Genomic DNA, 26,958 nt, shown 5'->3' with positions numbered 1-26,958 from the left:
GTATCCACAAGCTTATTCAAACAATGCATCACAAGATAATTTCAAGTCAAGTTCAAGGTTTTCACTTATTAGAGTTGAGTTCAATTCAAACTTGCTTCTCAGATTCAAAACATTTCAAGCCTTGCAAGCACAGAAGTCATTTCACAAGCATATTTAATCCAAATTCTCAAAGTGATGTACTCTCAAGGAAAGAACCTATCATTACTCCCATTTGCATATGATGCAAATATGAAAATGCAAACTAGACTCAATCTTAAAAATGTGAAATGCAACTAGAATGAACATTTTTTTTTCGTGAAATGTCTTTGATTTTTCAATTTTTTTGGTTTTTATATGCACTAGATGCAGACTCAAGATGCAAATCAAAATAAGAACAAGAGAAAACATGGTTAGTAAACACAAAGCCTCTCCCCCACACTTAAATAACACAGTCCCATGTGTTATAAAAGCATGAGAAAGAGGGAAAATCAAATTCAAAAATGCAAGTGACAAATGAAAAATGCTGAATGCTCATTTACAAGTGTTTGGAGTGAAACCTGGTGTGGTTTTTATGCAAAAGGGAAGTGAGTATCTGCACCAGATGAGGCCAGACATCACTGGAGATGGGTTTGGCTTGGCCTGAACTCCCTTGTTCGGCATGGACTTAACTTGGACCAACTCGCACACCCAAGTAGGTGTAAATTGCGAGCATGTGTGCTACTTGGATCAGGGGAGAACTGACTAGCACACCCATATAGGTGTGATTTTCGAACAGGTGTGCTAGATGGGACCTGGCCTTGTCCAACTCGCACACCCATGTAGGTGTGATTTGCGAACAGGTGTGCTAGATGGGACCTGACCTTGTCCAACTCGCACACCCAAGTAGCACACCAGGCGGCTCACCTGTTTTCATTCCTTAAGTCCTTCCTCAGCTTGTTCACAGACTCCTTTTCAATTTGTCCTTGGACCACAGCATTCCTAAGTCACCTTAGACCTGAAAACACTTCACAAAACCCATCAAAATATCCTAAAACATGAAAAAGAAGAGAAAAGATTAAGAAGATTATATACAAGGATAAGCTTGGGGTGTCTCCCAAGAGCACTTTGTTTAAAGTCACTAAGTTTGACTTTGAAAAACCTGTTTTTAGCTGGGGTGAGGTTGAGCACTGATGCTTTTCAGCACTTCAATGGTCCTGAGCAAGAAAGCTGAGTTGGTTTGCTGCCTTTGGGAACCATTAGACCTTGAGATCCCATCTTGAGACCTTTGTCCACCAGCTCTTGAATACCATCTGGGTCTTTATCAAAGATGGCCTTTGTGAGACATGCCCTCACTTCAGCCAACAGACCTGGCTTCCCATTGCAATCCAGCTTATACTTCAGAGAACCATCATCATCAACCCCAGGAGTGAGATCAAAGTCTTGAGAAGAAAGATCAGGTTTAATACTCTTGTCTTCTGATGCTGAGCCATCACTTTGGTGTTAATCATCCTTAGATCACTAAGTGTAGGAGACCATGAGAGCAAGATGTCTTCTTCTCTGATCAATGGCTGTTCAGTTCCATCCTTGTAAACAGAGTTGGTGTGAGGTTCTTTTTCCATTTCCACAGCTGAGAGAGATTGAGATCCACCCAGAATTCCAGCACTGCCCACATACTTCATCTCAAGTACCTTAGGGGGTTCTATCTCTTGAACAACTGATCCACAAAATTCAGCCAAAGGGAGTGTAACAGGGTAAAAGACATCCTTATCCACCTTTGAAAGCACCACTCTTTGAGTATCAAAGTCAATCTTTGCACCAGTGGTGTTGAGAAATGAAGTTCCAAGCAATAGGGGGAGTTCTTTGGTCTTCTTCATCTTCATGATCACAAAATCAGTGGGGATTACACATTCACCAACTTGAAGTGGATAGTCTTCTAAAAATCCATATGGTTTCTTGGAGTAGGAATCACCAAAGGTGATAGAAGAAGGGTAGGACGTTATAGACTTGACCTTTAGCTTCTCCATCATACTTTAGACATTATACTCACACTTGAGCCTGAATCACACAAAGCATTCTCAACTCTAAAGTTGCCAAGAGTGCAAGAGATGGTGAACTTCCCTGGGTTGCCTAGCTTTGGGAGGGAGGTGGGCTTCATCTGAGTTGATTCAGAGGTGGAGGCACTATCTGTTGGCATTGCTTGATCAGTTGGCAGCTCCTTTGTTTCAAGAGACTCTGAATCATTCCCTTTCTGAACAGCTGAACCGGCTGCCCCCACACTTTCTTCCTCAATGTCCTCATTGAGTTCATGTAGGAAGCCCATGAAGTCATCTATAATGGCGTCCTCATCCACATGGGTGTGGGCATTCTCATTACAAACTTGACCATAAAGGAGGTCTTCAATCTCTTGCACAGCAGCTGAATGGTCATCATTGGAGTAGATGGCATTGCAATAATCTTTTGAGTTTTGAAGAACTTTACCAGGAAGAGAGACTTGTGGTTCAGAAGTGCAGATGCCCTTGTTCTTTTTAATAGCCATTATTTCAGCTCCTAGTGTTTCCAGGTCGGATACCATTTTTGTTGTCCTATTAAGAGCTGTTGGAGAAGAACATTGAAATCAGGACTTTGTTGAACAGGTGGTGGGGCAAAACCAGGAGGTGGTGGCCTTTGTTGTAGGCTGACTTGATTTGTGAAGTTATTCCCTTGATTCTGAACCGCTGGTTGCTGAAAACCCTGTTGACCTTGGGAGTTACCTTGGTACTGATTCTGTTGAACAAAGCTTTGAGGAGGGTATATTTGGTCTTGGGGGTTGGCCACATTGTTGCTCCTATAGGACAAGTTCTGGTGTTTATTGAAGTTGTTGTAACCATTGAACTTGTTTTGATTCCCAATGAAGTGCAACTCCTCTTGAGTAAGACTCTCTTCATTTGTATTTGTGAAGCATCTCTTTTCCTCACTCACATAGTTTATAGGCTTTTGAGTGGCAGCTAGGGCTTTGTCAAGCTTGATATTCAGCACTTTGATCTTCTCTTCCAGCTCTTGGTGTCTACCAGAATCTTCTCCTCTATAGCTTCTATCATAATCTTCCCCATAAGTGTCTTGGCTCATGGCTAAGTTCTCAACAAGTTCCATAGCTGCATTGATTTCTTTTGCCAAAAAATTTCCATTTGATGCTGTGTCCAACTGAATCCTGATCTTAGGAACAGCTCCTCTATACAAAGTGCTAAGGAGAGAGGCTTCTGAAAAGCCATGATGTGGACACTTATTTGTGTAGCTTCTAAACCTGTCCAAATCTTCTCCAAAGGTCTCATTAGAATATTGAGTGAAGCTGGAAATCTGGTTCCTTAGCGTTGCAGTCCTTGAGCTTGAGAAGAACTTGGATAGAAAGGCAATCTTGCATTGCTCCCATGTGTGGATGGAACCTCTTGGGAGGTTCTTTTCCCACTGATGTGCCTTATCTCCAAGGCTGAATGGGAACAATCTCAGTTTGAAGCTGTCTTCAGATACCCCATTGATCTTAGTGAGATCACAAACTCTGTCAAACTGATCCAGATGCTCCAAGGTATCCTCCATAGGTAAGCCATGGAACTTCTGATTCTGAACCATATTGATAAAAGAGGCCTTCACCTCAAAGTTGTTTTTTTGGACAGGAGGTGGCCTGATCCCTGCTCCATACTGGTGTGCATAAGCTCGGTCATTCTCACCAACAAAGACTGGTGGAGGCTGATGACGTATGGGTGGGTTTGGGTGGGGCTGTGGCTGGTTAACTTGAGGTAGGTCTTGGTTCTGGTTACCATGAGCGTGTCCCTGATGGACCTGAGCCTGTTGAGCCTGAATTCCAATCCCATTACCAGCTCTTTGACCGTGTTCAGATTCTTGAGCCTGATTCTCATTCCCAACTTGCTGATTCATTCCTAACCTCTCCAAGTGAACAGCTCTTTCTCTTTGTCTTCTGGCTTGGCTTCTTGTGATCATAAACCTGAGAACAAAGACAGAACTTGAAAGGTGATCAGTAAAACAAAAGAAACTTGATCTCAAAAACTATATCAGAAACTAATGCTAACAATCCCCACACAATATGGCAACGGCGCCAATTGATAACTAAGGTTTTCAAGGCCTTAGATGGGTTATCAATCCCCTTGTCAAAGTAGTATAAGGGGTGTCAATCCATATGTGTGGTAGTTAGGCACTAGTTTATGTGATAGGTTCTTAAGTCAAGTAATCAAAGATGAGTTTTGTGAAACCAGCAACAAGAAAGCATAAAACAAGAAACAAACAAGAAATGATTAATGAACTACTAAACAAGCAAGCAAACAAAATGATGATAAAGCAAATGATGAAAGATAAACCTCGAGATGTGATCACAGATTAGGGTGCTTTAGATATTGACTCATGATACTAAGAACATAATTCAACACTTGCTACTCTTTAGTCTAGGCTTCTTAATCAGATTAATTCATTCCTATGACAATAATCCCTTTGCTAATCACTTAATCAAGTCTAACAACCATTAGATATAATCAAGCAATCAACAAGCATAATGCATCAAGCCTAATACGTGACCAAACAATCTCTCAACCAAGAAGACTGAATCTTATACAGAAAGACAGAACAAGCAATCACATGATCTCAAACATTTCAACTTAGAACTCTAATCTAGACTAATCCTCTCATGAAGGCATTAATCTCTACACTAATCCACTTTCAAACCAAATTCCCATTTGTGAAATATGAACTAATGAGCATTAAGAAACAGTTCTAATATTTCATTTATGCTTCAAACAAACATTCCCATGGCATTTAAAACATAAACCCTTAAGTTAGCACTTTCAGGCATTTCATCAGACATCGCCTCTTTTGGCAGCCTCCTCGGCTCATCTAGTTGCTTCCTCAGCTTCTCTTTTCTTCCTCTCCCGGAAAGTCTCCATCACCCTCTTGTCACGAGTATCACCCGATGAATTGGATAATTCAGAGCTAACTGAGACACCCGCAGCAATAGATCGGGCTCATTCGACTCTCTCCAGCGAGAAATGGCGCTTCCAATGGGTTTGGCTGGCAGCTAATGTGTTCCAAACTTCGAACAGATCGTCAGGGCACGAGGGAAGAAAGTCACAAACTGCAAAACAAAACAAAAAAACAAAGGTTAGGACCGAGAACCCAAACTATTCTCCGAGCCGAGGCAAGGCATTGATTGGATACCAATTGGTCCCCAATCAGTTTTGGTCTTGGGAATAAAGCCGTCACCAACCGACGTCCCGTTAACCCGAACAAAGAAGAAGCGTTCGTCCCAGAAACTATCTTTACTGGGAAGGCCGCCGATTATCTTACGATTGGCCTTGGTGATAGACAAGACTTTTTAGGGTCTCAGGGCTATCAATCCCCTTGTCAATGTAGCACAAAGAGGTTATCAATCCAAAAATGTGGTGATAGACACTAAGCTATGTGATCAGATTCTTAATTCAAGTAAACAAGTGAGATATTGATTGACTAATGACAACTACAAACTTAAAACAGGATTAATGACTAAAGAAGAACTAAATAATGACAAGTGATATGGATATGATATGATGGAGGCATGAGATTCTAGACATGATAGTTGGCTAGGGTGCTTTGGTGCTAAACTAGGAATGCTAATGACAATGATGAGACAGGATTCAAATGATTAAGAACTCTAATCTAGATTAATCCTCTCATGAAGGTATTAACCCCTATACTAATCCATTTTCAAACCAAATCATCATTTGTGAAATATGAATCAGTATGCATTAATAAACAGTTCTAATGATCATTCAAGCAAATAACAATACATCATCATGCAGCAAATGCTTAAACCTCTAATACAGCTCTTTCAGGAATTTCATCAAACACTTTTGGTGCATGAAATTCCCAGAATCTAGATCTCAAGTGATATGCAAGGATCTAGCCTAGAGAACAGCTGTTTAGAGAGATGAATCAATGAATCTAGCCCTAAGCACTCTTAATCTAACACTTTAGCACCCTAACCTACATATCTAGAACCCCATTAAGGTGACTACTCACTAATCATACTAATCTCTCTTAAACCTTTGCAAGTTGAGAAGATTGGCATGATTAATGATGAGAAATGGAGATGGAGATGATAGATTCAGAAGAAAACAGCTTTAAACACAAAGATCTCTTAAACTCTCTTGATTAAACACTCAAACATCGATATTTCTCTTCTTAGTGGAGTCTTTTCACAAAAGAGGCAAGAGACAAAGGGAAGAAAACTTAGTCCTTGGGAAACAAATCCCTAAAAACTATTTATATGTCTCTAAAAACGAACCGGGTCAGCCCGGAACAAACCGGGTCCTGACCCGGCTTTAGTGGGTAAAGTGGAGAATGTGCGAGTTGGTCAAGTGTCTCCCAGGTCGCATGCCCAAGTCGCACAGGTGAAGAAACTGTCTTGTGAGACTAAAATCCTTTGGTCTTAGCCGCACGCCCAAGTAGATGTGTTTTGCGAGTCTTCGTGCGGCTTAATCTTCTTCTTCTTCAACCCGCATGACCAAGGCGAAATCTGGGGAAAGTACATGTGCGACTTGGTCATCCCTTAGTCCCAAGCCGCATGCCCAAGTCGCACAACCAAGGAGAGGAGCTTGAACGAGATCGAATCTTGTAAACTCAGCCGCATGCCCATCCAGATGTGAATTGCGAGTCTTTGTGCGGCTAAGTCTTCTCTGATCCTTAACTCGCACGACCATGTAGCAGGGGTCTTAAGGGATGTGTGCAACTTGGTCTCCATTACTCCCAGGTCGCAGGCTCAAGTCGGTGTAGATTGCGAGTCATTGTGCGGTTTAGTTCCAAGTGCGGCCAACTCACATGCATAAGTCGCACGATTGTGGACTTAGCAATTTTCTTGCTCGGGAGCCTCAGACCTTATCCAGTGATAGCTTACCCGCACTTCTCAACTCGCACCTCAACTTCCAGGCATTCAACTTCAGGCTTTGCGAGTTAACCAAGTCGCAAGACAATCTCGCAGCATTCGGGGCTCCTTGGACCACCTCACATTCAGAGAGGTATAACTTCCAGGATAATGGTTCAAATTGTGTGATTCCAGATTCAGTGGACAGAGGACTTATATATCTTCAACTTTGGTGAAGGCACCTTCGGTGCTTGGGAAGTGGAAGGCTTCCTGGAGGGCTCATCTTCGCAGTGCATTGACACGATCAGAAAGAGGCTTCTAGACATGTGTCAAATCCGGAAACGTTATCTTCTTGATTATAGCTCCGAATTGAATGATCTTGGACGTTCTGGAAAGAGGACTCAATTATCTCGGATTCTGATGAAGGCCCCGTAAACTGAATTGGTCTGGAAGTGCACCATCCTTCGCATTCTTCGGAGCTCATCGGATCGGTCAAAAACGGCAGCGAGACAGGAGTTCCTTCCGACGAGCTTAAATCTCTGCTCACGCCTCTAAATCCTATGATTCCACTTGCTCTGGAACCATGATCCAATCTTCTCCAACTTTAATGAGGCACCCGACAGCTGAATCGGACCGGAAGGTTCCCTGGACAGGCGATTTCGGAAATGTGTCTGCACCCGGAAATTTTGTCCGAGAAATTCATTAAGCCGGTACACGTTTTGGCCGAGGAATCCACCCGCGGTACATGCAGATTGCCGAGAAAAACCTTCCTGCGGTACGTGCGAATGGCCGAGAACCTCCAAAAACTCATTTTCACCATCTTTCAAACCCTGATCACCATTTCTCCTCTTGGATTCACCTTTTCAACTCCAAACAGCTCCAAATACACCTAATAAACACTCAAAACATGCAAAGACTCATTGGGACCTAATGCAACTCCTAAGTCCTAAAACAAACCCTATGGACCTAAAATGCATGAAATAAGATATGATTTGGAATGAAATATACAACCCAAATGATGCAAATTATGAACATATCAACTCCCCCACACTTGTCCTTTGCTTGTCCTCAAGCAAAAAGAGAAAATAAGAGAAAGAGGTTGTATGCATTGGGAGTTCATATTCCTTAATGAGAGAGTGTATCACTAAAAGAATTCAAGGCTCACTGTCCTAGTTGCTAATTCTAAGATGCATTGCAAACAATATTACTCACAAAACTTTAGCCTTACTTATCAATGAATGAATCAAGCTCAAGCTTAAGTTTTTCACAAACAGCCATAGTTCCAACCTTTTGACATTCATTAAAGCTCATGTGAATCATGCTTATGCAATCATGTGAACTCACTTGTCTTGGGACAGGGTTATGAGACAAAGATGATCTCATTTACTGTTTTGGCTTCCATTCAGCTCAAGGGATCACTCAAGAAGGAATAAACTTTAACAGAATGCTAAGGGTAAAAGGCAACTGGTGCATACAAGAGCAGAATCCCATCTACCCAATGCCCCAAATTGGTCTTTCACCTTAACTCTACTCCCATGAAGATCACATCCTAGCTACTCCTCTCTCAAGACATTTGTTGCCTTATCAACCATCTCCTCACTTCACTCTCATTCTTTCTTTCTCACTAGGGGATTCATCTTTTCAACTTTAAACTCAGGTTTTGGGGTCTGAATATTACACTTAGCTCTTTCTCATAACACACTTTCTAGCCTCTTTTCTTTTCTTTCCAAAACACTTGAGCCTTTTTCAGTACACAAGAGCTTTTCTTTCTTTACACAGCAGACCCCAAACCTCTTTCTTTTCTTTTCCAACCCCTGGTTCTCATCTCAAACTTTCTCTCTACCACTCAATGTTTCTCAAGAACTCTTCCTAGCCTATTCTAGACTCGTGATGTTGAGCTAGATCTACATGAGACCCTACTCTTGTCGCCCTAAACCCAACACTTTCTGTCAAGTTTATTTAGAAAAAGGCCTCACATCTCTCACTATAGTGTTTCAGGCTTCAAGGAAGGTTTGGTTAAAGGCGTGGAGCTGTCTCAAAGTGTGAGAACAGCTACTTGAGCTAGCACAGAGTGGTAAAAGGGATAAGAGAGCTCAAATATTTTAAGGGTACCCATGAAGTCACAATGACATGCACAAGCAATGATAATTAGATTGTCAAATTGAGGTTCCCACTTAGATAAGGCTGGACTATTCAAAGCTTGATTCACCCAACAAGTTCAAAGCATGGATCAGTCTTGATTTCATTCTTGTTTAAATGCAGCAAAGAACTAGAAACTAGGGCAGTGAACCGAATTCTTAAAATGATATTCTCTCAAGGAAAAACCTATCATGACTCCCTTGCATTGATGCAGCCTACATGAATATGCAACTAGACTCAATCCTAAAAATGAGAATGCAACTACATGATCATTTTTTTTGTGAAAAGTTTTCAGATTTTTCAATTTTTTTTGGTTTTTTATATGCACTTAGATGAAACTACATGAATGCATGCAAGAATGTGACTCAAGACTCAAAGTATAAAATAAGAACAGATAGTAAAAGATGAAACTCCTCCCCCACACTTAAATAACACAGTCCCTTGTGTTATAAAAGCATGAGAAAGGAGTTAAAGCAAAGCAAACAAGTAAAAGTGCAAAGAAAAAGAAAATCTACATGCATATGTACAAGGTTTGGAGTGTTACCTAAGAGCTGTGGAAGTCAGACCCCAATGAGTAAGAGGGGTTTGAAGTGTGACCGGATGGTGTCAACCAAGAGTGATGGCTTGCCTCATCATAACCGTCGTCAAGATCCACCCATATTGTGCCATATGTGACCAGGGCTGTGCAGTTCATGGAACTCTCTCCAATTTCCTCTCTGTTCCTTGGTGAAACCGGTGCTGCAGACCCACCTTTGCAAGGGTTTTCAAGCTTCTTGATCCGCTTCTTCATCTCCTTGATGCACTTGGCCATCTTGTGGATGGTTTTGTCTTGGTACTTGCACCATTGTTGGAGAACACCAGTCTTATGTTGAGCTCTAAACCTTGAAGTGCCTGGCTCCTCCCAGTTGTAATCATCAAAGTGATATCTGTTTCCACCAATACGTTTTTGAGGTGGAGGCAGATCAGCATCTTGAGCACCAGCAGCACTTGTGGTAGCATCTTCAGCGGTTGCTTTCTTTTCCTTGTAAGCTTCTTCTCTGCAAGCTTTCTTGTACTTGAGGATTGGTGGATCAGTTTGGACATTGTACAGCTCTTCCTTCATCAAGAAGAAGTGAATGTTCCTCTTTACTTGGACTGTGGTGATGGAGGGATTTGGCAGGAGAGTTTGGGCTGGCTCATTAATGAGAGTCTTGAAGTTGTAAACTACCTTGGCACCAACTCTTCCTTGAAGGAAACCGATCTTACACAAATGGGCTTCATTAATCAGATCAAACCTTACCTTGTTCTCCTTGAATCTGTACCCCTTGGCCTTCAAGATCTTTGTTACCACCCATCCATAGGTCAGCTTTGCATCCTGCTTTGTAAAACCCTAAATGCACTTTTTGTAGAACATCAAAGACCTTGCTAATTGAGAGGCAAAGGCATGGTGTGTAAGCATACCCTTCATAGGGCTCCCCATCTTCATGAGTTGGCATTAACTGTTTCAGCCCCACACCAAGAAGCATCAGATCACCTTTGTGAACTCTTCCAACATCAATCTTGAAGTAGAAGCTGTGAGAGAGAATCTTGTGTACATATCTCAGAACTGGATTCCTTATCCAAGAGGACTTAGCTGCTCCAGTTGTGTACTTCCCAGAAGCAATTGATCTCCATAGCAGTTGAACATCTTCTTTTCTGAGATTGACCTGGTTGGAGAGAGGAACATTTCTAGGTGTAGAAAACCCAAAAATCTCATTCAATTCTCTGAATGACACTGAATAGTCCTTTCCTTTCACAGTAAACTCTATGTGTCCAAGCCCATCGCCTTGAAGAATTCTTGAATCCCTTGGGTAGTACATAAAAGCTTCAAAAGAAGCCAAGAACTCTTGAGACTCCTCTTCATAAGCGATCTCTCTCATCTCCAAAAGTGACTCAATACCCATTTTCCCAAGCAAAGTTTTGACATCTTCATAGATGCCAATCTTCTTCAGAAAGTCCACATCAGGGAACCTCCTTTGCTGGACCTCTATCTGTTGAAACTTAGCCAGATAATCAGGTGTTTCTGGTTCAGTTTTCTTAATCCTCTTTGATCCTCTTCAATGGTGCCTTGGGAACCACCAGCTGAGCTGCTTCAGTCACTTTCGGTCTGTTCATCCTCAGATACCACAGCCAACTGTTTCCCTTTCTTCTTGGAACCAGAAGCAACCACCAAAGCTTTCCTTTCATGCCTTGTCCTTTTCTGCGCTGGATCACATTTTCCTTGCTTTGTGGTATTCCTTGCTCCTTGACCTTTTTCTCTTGGCTGTGAAGACCCTGAGACCAAACCCTTGCCCTTGGATGCAGTGCCCTTCTTCTTGGCCAGAGAGTTGGTTCTTTCAGTCATCTGCCAAGAGATTCTCAAAAACAATGTTAGTACAAGAACAAGCTTCACAAAATTCTCCAAAATTTTGAAAAATATTGTTGCAAGAATCGATTTTAAAATCACATGAACAGGTTTCTCAAGCCAAGCATCAATCCAATAAGTTCATAGCCATGCAAAAGCAAGAGTGCAAAGCAAGGACTCAGCAAAAAACTAATTCATTTCTTTTTTTTTTCAAGAAAAATCGATTTTTCTCATGAATTACTTGCAACAATTTTCAAAACTCAAGAACAAGGAATCACCAACAAAGTGCTCTGTTTTCCAAGACTATCTACCACCCTAGCATTTATAAAAATAATCTCAAGGTCTAAAACAACCTATCAAAATCGATTCCACACCTTGAAGTTCAAAATTCACCATTGAAGAACATGGAAAAAGATGAATTATAACAGAGTGAAATACCTTGGGATTAAGATGAAACGAGTTCGAAATGCAATCAGGATGATGTTAACAACTCAGAAACGAGCTCAGAGCACTTTGAATCAACAAATTTGGTGGAGAAATGAGAGAGTTATGATGAAAACAATGGAGAGAAATGAGAGAAAGAGGTGCAAACTCGTGTTTATGGTGAGGAAGAGAGAGTGTGGGACAGGGTCAAGCCTTTGGAGTGGTGGTCAATAGATCTATTTTGACCAGTCAAGGCTTTGACCCGTCTTTTCTCTTTGACCGGCCTCCTTTCTCTCCTTGTGCGACCTGGAAACGTCGTGACCGAGCCGCACGACCAACTCGGTGTAGAACAGACTTTGGTTTTGTGCGGCTTGGTCACTCTCTTTCTGTCCCGCATGACCAAGTCTCACTAATCCTTTGTTGCACGATCTCACCATCCATTCTCGTGCTCGGACCTGGGTGAGCCCTGAGCTAAGCCGCATGACCCAGCCGCTGTGATTTGCGAGTTAACGTGCGACCTGAGATCCTCTATGTCCAACCCGCATGACCAGGTCGCACGTTCTCATACTTAGGCAATGTGCTTCCTTGTTTTCCATGTGCGGACTGGTTTCTTTGTTCCCAGGTCGCAGGACCAACACGGTGTGAATCGCGAATGGACGTGCCGCTTGGTCTCCTCTCTTTTGACCCGCAGTACCAGCTCGCATAACCTGGGACTTAGACACCTCGGCCTTTTTCGGCCCGGCTTCTTTGTGAATCTACCCGCAGACCCAACTCGGACTGAATTGCGAGTGTTGGTGCGCCTTGGTCCATGGCTTGACTGAGCCGCACTCTCAGGTCGCAGAGTTTGGGACTTAAACTCCTCGGGGTCCCCTCTTTTTATGTGCGGCCTGGTCCTCTTGCACCAGGTAGCATGACCAAACCGCTGTAGATTGCTAGTCCTGCTGCGAGTTGGTCTTTTCTTTGTTCAAGCCGCACACCCAGGTAGCACTCAGGCGTCCTCCAAGTTTTTCAGACCTTAAACACTTCTCTCAGCCCTCTCACATGCTTCATCCCATTTATCACTGAGCCATGGCCTCCAAAAGTCACCTAGAACCTGAGACCAACTCACAACACCCATCAAAAAGTTCTAAAACATAAAAGAAAAGAAGCAAAGAAAATATCAAAAACATATTTACAAATGATAAACTTGGGGTGTCTTCCAAGAGCACTTTGTTTAAAGTCTCTAAGTTTGACTTTGGAAACCTGTTTAACAGGCTGGTGGTGGATCAAGAAGGGGAACTGATGTAGCTTCCTCCTTCCCTTGTGAAACTAATTAGTGCTTGATTCTTTGGCCATTTACCACAAACTCTTGACCATTCTTGCCTTCTAACACAACAGCTCCATATGGCCTCACCTCAAGAACTTTAAAGGGACCAGACCATCTAGACTTAAGTTTTTCAGGAAACAACTTAAGCCTAGAGTTGAACAGCAACACTAGATCTTTTGGTCATGCAGAGCCTTCGTCTTTTCTTTATAAATCTTTGAGCTCTCAAAAGCCCCAAGCCTTATCTCTTCAAGTTCATGGAGTTGAAAGACCCTTTTCTCTTGAGCTGTCTTGATATCAAAGTTCAGCAACTTCACAGCCCACAAAGCCTTGTACTCCAACTCAACAGGAAGGTGGCTGCTCTTCCCATATAGCAGATTGAAAGGTGATGTCCCAATAGGAGTTTTAAAGGCAGTCCTATAAGCCCACAATGCATCATCTAGCCTTTTGCTCCAATCTTTTCTGCTTGAGCTAACAGTCCTCTCAAGAATGGCCTTGATCTGTCTATTAGATACTTCAACCTAGCCACTAGTTTGAGGATGATAAGGAGTAGCTACCTTGTGTTTCACTCCATGCTTTCTCAGCAATTCGTCCAAGGTTTTGTTCACAAAATGAGATCCTCCATCAGAGATAACAACCCTGGGTACTCCAAATCTTGGGAAGATAATGCTCTTGAACAACTTCACTACTACCTTGGAATCATTGGTAGGGGAAGCAATGGCCTCAACCCACTTGGACACATAGTCCACAGCCACAAGAATATACTGATTCCCATAAGATGAAATGAAAGGCCCCATGAAGTCAATTCCCCAGCAATCAAAGATCTCAACCTCTAGGATTGGGTTTTGAGGTATCTCACTCCTCTTTGAAACGTTCCCATGCCTCTGACAGGCATCACATGCTGAAACAACCAACTGAGCATCTTTGAACATTGTGGGCCACCAAAACCCACTCTGAAGAACCTTGGCCACAGTCTTGAATGCTCTCATGTGACCCCCAAAAGCTGAACCATGACACTCTTGCAACACAGGTTGCATCTCCTCCTCAGCAAGACACCTTCTATACAGCTGATCTTTGTTCAGGATATACAGGTAAGGCTCATCCCAATGGTATCTCTGGACATCTCTGAAGAACTTCTTCTTGTTGTAAGCATCTAATTCAGGTGGTTCCACTCCACAAGCAAGAAAGTTCACAATATCAGCAAACCAGGTGTTGGGATTTATGAGACAAAGCTCAACAAATGGTGGAAGCATTCACTTGGTGAATGAAACCACTTAACCCACACAAAATAAACTCGATCTCAAGAGAGAGAAGAGACCATCAACTTGTGATGGAATCCACACAATAAACATAAGTAGAACCGAATCTATGAGGAAGAAAACGATTCTATAAAGGGAAAGCATCTAGTTTGAGACTAATCTAAGCAATGAACACAACACATAGAGAGTTTGTGTTCTTGAGATGCAAGACTCAGTAATCTAGATGAGAGAAGCAAATAAAGAAGAGTTAAGTGAGTGTTTATGAAGTGATAAGGCTGCCTTAAGGGCAGTCACTACAAACGATTTTCTCTAAGGACTCTACATTGCAAAATAGAATGAAGAACAAGATAAAAGAGAGAAATCACTTCATTGATTCTGTGTAACATTTACAAGCTCGGTTACATCTCTTTTTAATAGAGAGAAAGGAAGAGAGGAAGCCCTAACACATGAGCCAAGACTGAGAGTGACATAAAGAGAGCGTTTTTGTCTTGTTAAGAGCTGAAAGTGACAGCTCATAAACGGTCACATGTGACTTTAGTCACATGTGAGAGCAGACTTGAATTTGAATTCGTTTCCCTCCTCTTCTTGTCACTTATGGGCCTTATTCCTTGCATTCTTTAGGCTTTCTTGGCGTCCTCTTCTTCTTCTTATCTAATGGGCCTCGGCCTTACACAACCTTAGACTTGTACGGACACCTCTTGGAGTTGACTTGGCCGTACAGTTCTTCTTCTTCTTTAGGCCGAGGCTAGACTTGATCAATAGCTTCTTCAGCCTTGTCTTGTCTTCTTTTTATCTTCTTTGAGAGATCTTGGAGTTGTCTTCGGCCTTGTCTTGATGTCATTGGCCTTGACACTCCTCTTCTTCCTCTTCTTTGACTTGGAGATGATCGGCCTTGTCTTGTTGACTTCGGCCTCACCTCTCCTTTCCTTCTTTCACTCTAATACCAGGTAATCCTCTTCTCTTGGATGCTATCCACTTCTTCAAACTCCAAATAAGAATGGAGCACCATCAGTGATTCCTCAGGAAGACTGTCATTAAGAGGCACTTCAGAGTCTATTCTCCATCTAGAGAGATGGTCTGCAGCCCCATTCTCTATACCCTACTTGTCTTGTACTTCTATATCAAACTCCTGAAGTAGAAGAACCCATCTTAACAGTCTTGGCTTGGCATCTTTCTTGGTCATCAGATACCTGAGTGCTGCATGATCAGTATATACAATGACTTTTGATCCCACCAGGTAGCTTCTGAATTTATCAAAGGCAAAGACTATTGCCAGCATTTCCTTCTCAGTAGTACCATACTTCTCTTGTACAGAGTCAAGTGTTCTACTGGCATAGTAGATAACATGTAGCTTCTTGTCCTTCCTTTGCCCAAGTACTGCTCCAACTGCAAAATCAGATGCATCTGTCATAACCTCAAATGGAAGGGACCAGTCTGGTGCCTGGACTATTGGTGTAGTGACTAATGCATCCTTGTTCATCTTGAAGGCCTCTTCACATTCAGCATCAAAGATGAAATCAATTTCTTTACACAGCAGCCTTCTCAAGGGCCTGGCTATTCTTGAGAAGTCTTTGATAAATCTTCTGTAAAACCCTGCATGCCCAAGGAAACTCCTTATTCCTTTGACTGAAGTGGGAGTTTGCAGATTCACCATCACTTCCACCTTTGCTCTGTCAACCTCTATGCCCTTTTCAGATATCTTGTGCCCAAGAACTATTCCTTCTTGCACCATGAAGTGGCATTTCTCCCAGTTCAACACCAAGTTATGCTGCTCACATCTCTCCAAGACCTGTGACAAATTAGAGAGACAATCCGAGAAGGAGGAGCCATAGACACTAAAATCATCCATGAACACCTCAACCTTCTCTTCAATGATGTCAGAGAATATATGCATCATGCAACGTTGAAATGTGGCAGGGGCATTACAGAGACCAAAAGGCATGCGCCTGTATGCAAATGTGCCATAAGGGCAAGTAAATGTCGTTTTCTCTTGATCTCGGGGATCTATGGGGATTTGAAAGAAACCCGAGTACCCATCAAGAAAACAAAAGAAGGGGTGGTTTGCAAGCCTCTCTAACATCTGATCAATGAAAGGCAAAGAAAAATGATCCTTCCTAGAGGCTGCATTGAGCTTTCTATAGTCTATACACATTCTGTGTCCTGTGACAGTCCTAGTAGCTATCAGCTCATCCTTCTCGTTTTTAACCACTGTGATCCCACCCTTCTTGGGCACAACATGTACAGGAGATACCCATCTTGAGTCAGAGATTGGGTAAATTATCCCTGCCTCAAGAAGTTTTAGTATCTCCTTCTTAACCACTTCCTTAAGGTTGGGGTTTAGACATCGTTGATGCTCAATAGAGGACATAGATTGGTCCTCTAAGTGTATCCTGTGGGTGCAAATGTCAGGAGAGATCCCTCTAATATCAGCCAAAGAATATCCTATGGGTTCTCCTGAACTTTTCTTATCTCACTAAGCAATGCACTCTCTTGATGCTCTATAAGCTATCATTGATGATACTGGATATGTGGAGTTTAAGTCCAAGAAAGCATACTGAGCCCTGTTGGTAGAGGCTTGAGCTCAACAGGGGGTGCATCAGCCTCATTTCCAATCCTTGTCCAAGCTGCTTTGGCTGGTGTCTGATCTTTGATAGCCAAGACCTCAGAGCCACTTTATTCCAGTTCCAAAACCTTGTCTCAGGACCCAGCTCTCTAGCATTGTCCAAATATAACTTGTACCCTTCACTTGCTTCTGCTAAGAGCCCATTGTCTCCTTGTTCTTGAGTTAGAGCAGCTTGAAGAGCATCCTCAGTGTTCAGCTCTTCAATCAACTCATCAGCCAACTGATCCATTGTCTCCACATAGAAACATTGACCTTCAATGGTGGGTTTCTTCATCATCTCATTCACATCAAACTTGAGCTTTTCAGACCCAAGTTGAAGCTCTATTATCCCACCTCTCACGTAAATAATAGCTCTTGTAGTGGCCAGGAATGGCCTGCCCAAGATAAGAGGATCAACTGGTTCCTTATCCATCTCCAGCACAACAAAATCAGTTGGAACCTCAAAACCACCTATCTTGACAGGTAGATCTTCCAACATACCAACAGGCAATCTAACTGATCTATCTGCAAGGATAAGAGAGATCCTTGCAGGTTTGAAGACTCTAAAGCCCAGCTTCTTTGCTATGGAGAATGCTCGGCCATTCTCACGTACCGCAGGAAGGTTTTTCTTGGCGATTTGCATGTACCGCGGATGGATTCCTCGGCCAAAACGCGTACCGGCTGATTAAGTTTCTCGACCAAAATTTCCGTCTGCAGACACATTTCCGAAATCGCCTGTCCGGGGAACCTTCCGGTCCGATTTAGCTGTCGGGTGCTTCATCAAAGTTGGAGAAGATTGGATCATGGTTCCAGAGCAGGTGGAATCATAGGATTTAGAGGCGTGAGAAGAGAGTTAGGCTCGTCGGAAGGAACTCCTGTCTCGCTGCCATTTTGAACCGACCCGATGAGCTCCGAAGAATGCGAAGGACGGTGTACTTCCAGACCGATTCAGTTTACAGGGCCTTCATCAAAATCAGAGATATTTGAGTTCTATTTCCAGAACGTCTGAGATAATTCAATTCGGAGCTATGAGCAAGAAGATAACGTTTCCGGAATGGACACACGTCTAGAAGCCTCTCTCTGATCGTGTCAATGCTCTGCGAAGATGAGCCCTCCAGGAAACCTTCCACTTCTCAAGCACCGAAGGTTTGGTTCATCAAAGTTGAAGATGTATGAGTCCTCTGTCCACTGAAACTGGAATCACACAATTCGGACCAGTATCCTGGAAGTTACGCTTCCCTGAATGTGAACTGGTCCAAGGAGCCCTGAATGCTGCGAGATAGTCTTGCGACTTGGTTAACTCGCAAGGCCTGAAGATGAATGCCTGGAAATTGAGCTGCGAGTTGAGAAGTGCGGGTAAGCTATCACTGGATAAGTTCTGAGGCTTCCGAGCAAGAAAAATGCTAAGTCCACAATCGTGCGACTTAGGCATGCTAGTTGGCCACGCTTAGAACTAAACCGCACAGACGTTCGCAATCTACACCGACTTGAGCCTGCGACCTGGGAGTAATGGAGACCAAGCCGCACACATCTTTGAAGGCCCCTGCTACATGGTCGTGCGAGTTAAGGATCAGAGAAGACTTAGCCGCACAAAGACTCGCAATCCACACCTAGATGGGCATGCGGCTAAGCTTACAAGGTTTTATCTCGTTCAAGCTCCTCTCAGTGGTTGTGCGACTTGGGCATGCGGCTTGGGACCAAGAGATGACCAAGTCGCACACGTACTTTCCCCAGATTTCGCCTTGGTCATGCGAGTTGAAGAAGAAGAAGATTAAGCCGCACAAAGACTAGCAAAACATATCTACTTGGGCGTGCGGCTAAGACCAAGGGATTTAAGTCTCACAAGACAGTTTCTTCACCTGTGCGACTTGGGCATGCGACCTGGGAGACACTTGAAAAACTCACACATTCTCCACTTTATCCACTAAATCCGGGTCAGGACCCGGTTTCCGGGCTGACCCGGTTCGTTTTTAGAGACATATAAATAGTTTTTAGGGTTGTTTCCCAAAGACTAAGCTTTATTCCCTTTTGTCTCTTGCCTCTTTTGTGAAAAGACTCCACTTAAGAAGAGAAATATCGATTTTTGGGTGTTTAATCAAGAGAGTTTAAGAGATCTTTGTGTTTGAAGCTGTTTTCTTCTTAATCTATCATCTCCATCTCCATTTCTCATCATTAATCATGCCAATCTTCTCAACTTGCAAAGGTTTAAGAGAGATTAGTATGATTAGTGAGTAGTCACCTTAATGAGGTTCTAGATGTGTAGGTTAGGGTGCTAAAGTGTTAGATTAGGAGTGCTTAGGGCTAGATTCATTGATTCATCTCTCTAAACAGCTGTTCTCTATGCTAGATCCCTACATATCACTTGAGATCTAGATTCTGAGAATTTCATGCATCAAAAGTGTTTGATGAAATTCCTGAAAGAGCTGTATTAGAGGTTTAAGCATTTGCTGCATGATGATGTATTGTTAATGGCTTGAATGATCATTTAGAACTGTTTATTAATGCATACTGATTCATATTTCACTAATGATGATTTGGTTTGAAAATGGATTAGTGTAGGGGTTAATACCTTCATGAGAGGATTAATCTAGTTTAGAGTTCTTAATCATTTGAATCATGTCTCATCATTGTCATTAATGATTAAGAACTCTAAACTAGATTAATCCTCTCATGAAGGTATTAATCCCTACACTAATTAAGAGCACCCTAACCAACTATCATGTCTAGAATCTCATGCCTCATCATATCATATTCATATCACTTGTTATTGTTTAGTTCTTCTTTAGTCATTAATCCTGTTTTAAGTTTGGAGTTGTCATTAGATCAAAATCACTCTTGCTTGCTTGAATTAAGAATCTGACCACATAGCTTAGTGTCTATCACCACATTCTTGGATTGATAACCTCTTTGTGCTACATTGACAAGGGGATTGATAGCCCTGAGACCCTAAAAAGTCTTGTCTATCATTGGAATAGCGTCCACAGGTCGGCATCAGAAGTTCCTCTATCCATGAACATCGAATATTGCTTAAGGAACAAAGCGGAGAGCTGTTGGAAACTGCCGATCGAATTGCGCTCCTGTCTCAAAAACCATTCGAGCGCGGCTCCCTTGAGATGTTCTACGAAGAGTAGGCAATATCCCACATCTACTTCCCATTCGGTCAGGTTGGCAGCGTTCCTTGTGAAAGCTCGTCCCATTGCTATCTGAAACGCTGTGATGTGTGCCTTCGGGTCGGTCGTTTCTTCGTAGAATGGGATTCTCACCTTCCCGGGCTCGGGAATCTTAGCCTCCGTGATTCTTGCCGTGAATGGTGTTCTCTGGGTCTCTTCGAGCATTCGATCGATCTCGGGTGCGGTACTCGTCGCGTTATGCACTTGAGACTTCATGGCGCGTATCTCGGCCATTGAGGCTCGCATCTATTTGATTTCGAGGATTTGTGCATGAGTCATTCCCTTTGATTGGCGAGGCCGCTCCCGCTCTTCTCTCCTCGGCTTGTCTTCGCGCTCTGCCTGCTCGATCCATTGGAGGTTTTCCTCTTCTTCACTCGGGTTGTCGCTGCGAGCCAGGTCGGTGACTTCATCAGTCCGGATGCCATTTAGTGCCGAGGCGAGCTCTTCTTGGCTTATTCACCGAGCCAACCCATTTTGTTGCGAGTTCGTGGTTCCATCGTTCTGTTGGGCGTCCACGTCGATCGCATCATTTTCCTCTTTGTCGGCTTGTCGCCTTGAGTTCTGACGGAGTGGAGGCAGCTCGGTCATGTTGAATCGGGTCGCCGCGGGAGTCTGTACGCCGAGGGGATGAAACATTGGTGGAGCCAAGGGGTTTCTTGCGCTGCTTCCCGAGGTTTCTGCAGGCGTTGAGAAATCGAAGCGTCTCCGGACTCCATCCATCGGGTCGGAGATTCCGGCTCTCCAAGTCGGGTGTCGTCGCTCGGCCGTCATTGCGTCGAGCCTTTCCGTAATCGCCTCATTTCTTTTGTCCTGCTCGTGGGTCTTCTTCATCAACGCAGCCATCATGTTTCGCATCTCCTCTTGGGTTTCAGTTGTCAACGTCTTTGTGCCCGATGCTGGAGCGTCCTTCTCCGCGCCGTTGTCGTTGTTGTTGTTGTTGTTATCGTCGGGTGTTGCTTGCCATGTTCTTTGGATCTTAAAGTCTTGTCGATTTTAGAGTAAGAAAGTTTCGATTCCCCACAGACGGCGCCAAATTGTGTGAGACAAAACCCGCACAACCAACACTTTGTAAGGAAAACTTAAGGGATCCGAAATTTCTAGGGTAATCGCAAGAATAGTAAGATCAAAAGAAGGTTTTTTTTCTGCTGGAAAGTGTTTAGGTCTTATTGCTCTCGAGTTGTGAAAACTTACATAATGAATCGTGTAAATCTCCTAGTTATACTAACTCCTCAAACCGCCTAGCCGAGAATCTCGGGAGAGATTTTTGGAATATTTCCTTATCGCTTCTTGCGGCCACTGCCACAAGGCATCGCCTAGGGTTTTTATGGGCTTTCTTCCGTCAAGACTTCAGTTCGGCCCATCTGGGAAGAATCAGCTTGGCCCAATTGCGAAAGGTAACGGCTCGGTCCATTCTCCTTCTTGCACAGCTCGGCCTTATTCTCTCTTTCACAGCTCGGCCCATACTGCTTTTAGGGTTCGGCCCATCTTGCTCCAAGGATCAGCCCATCCTATTTTATAGACGGACTTGGCTCACCTCTTCGCAGGGCTCGGGTGTGTCAATGCCTTTTGACACTTAGTCATTTTGAAATGGTTAATTCAGCTGGGGTGGAAACCGACCTGAACAGAGTCCCGAACTCAAGGATCCAGTGGCAAGGAAAGTTCGAAATGCAACTGATGATTCTAAAGTAGAATGCTGGTTGACCATGGACAAGAAATCTTTTTGGAGAACTGGTACAATGGAGGCTTGTAGAAAAGGTGACTTTCTTAATACAGTGTTACTTTGTGTAATTTAATGACTTTGTTATCTGGACATGAATTTCATACTCATATGAGTAAGTTTTGCAATGAGTAGTTTGAGGAGGCATCCTCATTTTAGAAAAACGTTGCAAGCCGCTTGCTACATGATGATGTCCTTAGTGTTGCAAAGCTCCTCACGGATCTAAGCAGTGGGAGACCACCGTAAGTTCATCTTTGCAACCTTTTTTTCTTTCATGGATGATGATGATCTTTGACGAAGATGAGGATGTTATGTCCTTTGAAAAATAGGTCATTATGGGAAGAGCTGGAGGATTGTGATACAAATATCTCGCTTGTCTTCGGAGAGAAAGATGTCAAATTAAAGCAGATTGCAACTAAAATGTACCACGATATGAGTAAAAGCAAGAAGAGCGTAAACAACATTATTGAGATGGTTGAAATCTCAGAAGCTGGTCACGCTGTCCATCTTGAGAGCCCTCTGCGACTGATCCTCGCTCTTAGAAAATTCTTAACAAGAGTGCGGAAAAACTCTGCAGAGACGGAGGTTTCTCGGAAGCTCTTGCTAGCACTGAAAAAAACTTAGCAAGCTGCTGAAAATCTAAGAAAAGTTTTGGAAGTTTAACACATTGTTTGATACCTGAACCTCTCTGAGGGCCTTTTAGTACTTAAATTGGATCAAATTCCAAATGTATTGAGCGGGCGCAGAGACATGTTATCAAAGGGGAGTAATAAATTGATTTGAAATTGTCTAGTGTTTTTTCCTCTATAAGTATAAATTACAGTGGTTTTTGAAACTCTCTAACACTGACAGAAACAGTGTCCACCATTACAGGCGCGCACACAGGTTCTTTTTTTAGACTTGCATTCCGGAGGACAGTACTTCTTGCAGTCATTGTCATGTTCGCAAACACCAGTGGACTCCATTATAGGTGCTACCTGCGACAAGTAGTTACAATTTTTCTTTCCTTCGGGACATTTGCTGCCGATGCAATTCATGTCTTCCTACGCCATCTCTCTTGCATCACCCAAAGACGAAACTTCACATATACAACACCACAAACTTTTATACAAAACCAAACCAAACAAATTATATAACAACGAAGAAGCTTACAAAATGCTATGACTGTGAAGGAGAACAAGAAGACAAGTTTGAGAGACGTTTTCTCCATTGCTAATTGTAAATCGCAAGATTTTTCTTGTTTATTTTGATTGTGCTAAGTGATGAAGAGTAGTAGGATTGTCTATTTTATATAGAAGGAAGTTAACAAATATTTTGATGGAAGGTTTTACCAAGTTGAGTCGGATACTATTTGATTACATATTAATTAGTCCAACGTTGATCAAAAATATATAAAATAGTTAGTCCAACTTGAGATCTCTTTTTTTTAGGAAATCAGTTTATAACAATTCAAGAGATTTACAGTAAAGACGAGTTAAAGCTCATAAAATCTCATAGAAAAATCCTAGATGAGAATTCAAAAGATAGCGAATGAAGATTCAAGGCTCGATGATCTAATATGACAAGTTCTAAAGCTTCAAATTGGAGCGGATTTAAAACCATTGATCAACCACTAGGTAATTACTAATAAAAAAAAAGAGAGAGAGATATTGACACATAAATTGAAAAAAACATTTATTGTTTGGAAAGCAAAAGAACAAGCTATTGTTCGTAAAAGACAGATTAAGCAATGCAATGTTTTTTTCTGTGTCAAAACAAAATAGGAAAAGTAAGTCAAATCTTTTTTTTATTGTATAGTTTTCTAGGGTTTTCAGAAGCTAGGTTTTGCTTCATATCTCTTTGTCTCTCGCATAATATATAATCAATAATGTTATGTATATGCATATATATGTACAACATGTATAAGTTGATGTGTCGCTGGTGAGGGTGTCCAGTATTGCCCTAAATGAAATCAATAACCGCAAGTGCACAGCTGATCGATTGTAGTACTTAGAGATCGAATCCAAAGGAAAAGAGGATCTTTCTCGCAAAAGCTTTCAAAAGAAATATAAAGTAAGGAAGTCTTGAACCAGGCGATTTTTGTAGGGGTTTTGCTGGTATCTTTAAAACGTAAAAACTAATCTTAACGAGAAAATACAGGAATTAAAAATGACCTGATAACTAAACTTAATGAAATCTACTAAAAACGAGAAAAACAGCTAAACCTAATTGCTTAAATGAAAATCGATTGAAAGAGTAAAAATGATGAACTAAAGCTTGAAATAAAATCGATGTAAATCTATAGAAAAGAAGGCGCTGGGCTTCAGGGAAGTTTTCTATGGGGTATGAACGATTCAAAACATTGTTAGAGAGTAAATTAAGATCTTAGCTTAAACTTTTCTACCTAGAGTCACGCATGTATGAATACGCCACTGTCGTGATCATAGACAACTATCTCTCTCAACCCTGACCAGTAGGTTTCCACTCTGGCCCTGGAAGAGAAAAGATGCATTATGTTTAAGATTCGTCAGCATTCACAAATCGCCCATAGGTTGGTTTGCATTCCTATGTTTGTTTTGCTCTCCCAAACTAGATCTGACACCAGATCAGATTGTAGTTCATGACGCTACTCTCATGCAGTAAAAATAAATTCAGAAGAAAAAGTTCTAAGATTCGGTTTCGATAGCTCATGGAATCCTCATCGAACATATGTATCCCCATCAAAAATCCCTTAGACCCAACAATAAAACTACTCAGACATGATGAATGAAATCAAAAACATAGTATTGAAAAGTAGGACAGAAATCAAAATTGAAAAAGAAAGAACAAGGGTTCAATAGATAGATCTCTCTCTCCCTAAAGGCTAAAGTATAAAAACAATAAGAAAACAAGATGGTGTAAAAGGTGATTATTCGAATTGGGGTTCCTAAGACATGTATTTATAGTGCTAAAGACATCTCTGGGTATCACTTAGGGTTTCTCCAAATGAGGGAATCATTTTGGGCTTCAGAAATGGGCCTTCGAGTTCGGAGTTGGCTGTCCGCGGTCGGGAAGTGCGTGACCGCGGGGAATGGATGGTTGGCCGTGGTCGGGAAGCCTCTGACCGTGGTGAAATGGCTGTTGGCCGCGGGTGGAAACGCTTGCCAGCTGGTTTACGGGACATCTTGCTCTTCACGTATCTTTTGATTGAACCGTTGGATTACCAAGCTGTAAAGTGTGCTGGAAAGCTGATACTTCCATCTTTGAGATCTCCAAATTTGAGCCAATTCAAACGGTGAGAAGGTCTTCAATCGGGGGTAAACTTCTGCTAGTTTGACTCTGAGCTGAAAATCTGGTCTTCTATCCATTTTGTTAAGTTTTTCCCTAAGTTTCCTGAAAAGAGTCTTGAGACTACAAATACTACAAAAATGTAATAAAATTACTTGAAAGCAATAAAAAAACATAGAATAAGTATTTCAAAACGATCCATAAAAGTGGTCAAAATACGGTGTTATCATGAACCTAGCTATGAAAATTATGTCATGTTTTATATAATACGCTTATATCTACTTTCATAAATTATTCAATAGTATTACCAAAATAAATTATTTGGTTAAGTAAAATATGAGAAATCAAAGATATTTGAACAATATAGTGCCTGAAAAAAAATTGTTTAACTATATAATAGGAGAAAAAACAAGCTATTGGTTCTAAACGAAAGAAACAACATGAGTTTTTTTGTCAAAAAAAAAAAGATGAGGAAAAGCAAAATGTTAGATCAAGCCTATATTTTGTAGAGGGAAGAGAAGAATAAGAAGAGAGTGAGGTTAGAGTGTTTTGGATAATCTATTTCATTAGATAAGGAACCCTAAAATGGGAATGTAGCCTTAAATACACACTCATAAGTATACTTGAAATTAAACCACATAGTATTGAGAACAATTTAGTGTATTAAATCATCATTCTTACGTAAACCCTTGTTCGACACTTAAGCCACTTTCAACCACCTTCTGCTCTCTCCCGACTCCTCTACTCTTAATTCTCTTCTTCCTTCACATAAAAGCCATTGGGACTCGGAGTCTATCACCAAACTTATAAGTGAGCTAAAGGAGAATGTTCCGGTCATGACTCATGAGAAACAAATTGTTAGCACTGAAAGCAGTTCAAGATGATGTTGCTAAAGAGGATGGAGGAGCGTTCTGCAGCCAACAAAGACTTAGCCATATTCTAAACGGCGTACATACATAGGACTTCAAAATGAGTTGGTTGATCTTAGCTCCAGAGACGAAGAGCTTCAACGTCTTGATGGTTTTTGCTATAGAATCTAAGGAGCTACGTTTGTAGTAAAAGTCTTCCCAAAATTGATAGAGATCAAAACTGTAACATCCCGATTTCTAAAGCTCCTGAGGTAAAGATTCCAACAAAGCTTTGCCTCTGATTGCATTTTAAGGTTTTTGAGATGGTAAAAATCTCGGTGACTCTCTCTAGGGCCGGCTCTGGGCTAAAGCCCATGAAGCAAGGGCTTAAGAGCAGTCCATATAACTAACATTTTTAAAGGGCAGCGAAAAAACCATTTTTTTTAAAGTATTGTATGAAATTTTGTCCCACATTGATGAAGTCAAAAAAATTGGAAGGAAAAATTGCTTATAAATAAGAGTCATCATTCACTCTTTATTCTCAAAAAAATTGTGAACTTATTATTGGGCTCAATTATAAATCAATAATTTTTTAAAAATTGATTTTTAGGAACAAAAGCTGCCAATGCATATGATTTAATGATCAGCACAAAAGCTGCGGCCAAAATTACTAACATTATCCCCCTTGGCCGATTGCCACATGGGGTCAATCTTCCCAGAAATTTGGTTTCTTAGCCGCATGCAATACCCATGTATCAGAGAGAATTTTAATTCTTCGCTATGGCCATGTTATATGGCTTTAGCTGACAGCACGCTTCTCATATTAGGTGTGACTTTTCTTGAGGCTCGGTAAAGAACATACATACGAAAAGTGAAAATTAGTAAACGGAAGGATTGTTAACTCCTGGCGACGGATTTGCGTTGGTGCTTTCGTCTACTGGTACAGTTTGCTCATACTAAAGCAAGGGCCACACGCTGATACGACGTGATTTGCCAACGAAAATCAAAGATATATCTCTGGGTTATGTTTGGAAGTTTAATCTCTAACTCACAT

At 41.9% G+C, this 26,958-nt stretch overlaps 1 non-coding gene across 1 annotated transcript; it reads left to right on the top strand.

Annotated features, from left to right (window-relative positions):
* Positions 1-3,199: 3,199 nt before the first annotated feature.
* Positions 3,200-3,306, top strand: LOC112085794. Its single transcript, XR_002899088.1, has one exon. It is a non-coding gene; the product is annotated as a small nucleolar RNA R71 (small nucleolar RNA).
* Positions 3,307-26,958: the final 23,652 nt, after the last annotated feature.

The sequence above is a fragment of the Eutrema salsugineum genome, unplaced genomic scaffold (assembly GCF_000478725.1).
Source record: "Eutrema salsugineum unplaced genomic scaffold, Eutsalg1_0 scaffold_3, whole genome shotgun sequence".
Classification (NCBI taxonomy): Eukaryota; Viridiplantae; Streptophyta; class Magnoliopsida; order Brassicales; family Brassicaceae; genus Eutrema; species Eutrema salsugineum.
This window is presented reverse-complemented; position numbering and strand designations above follow the sequence as displayed.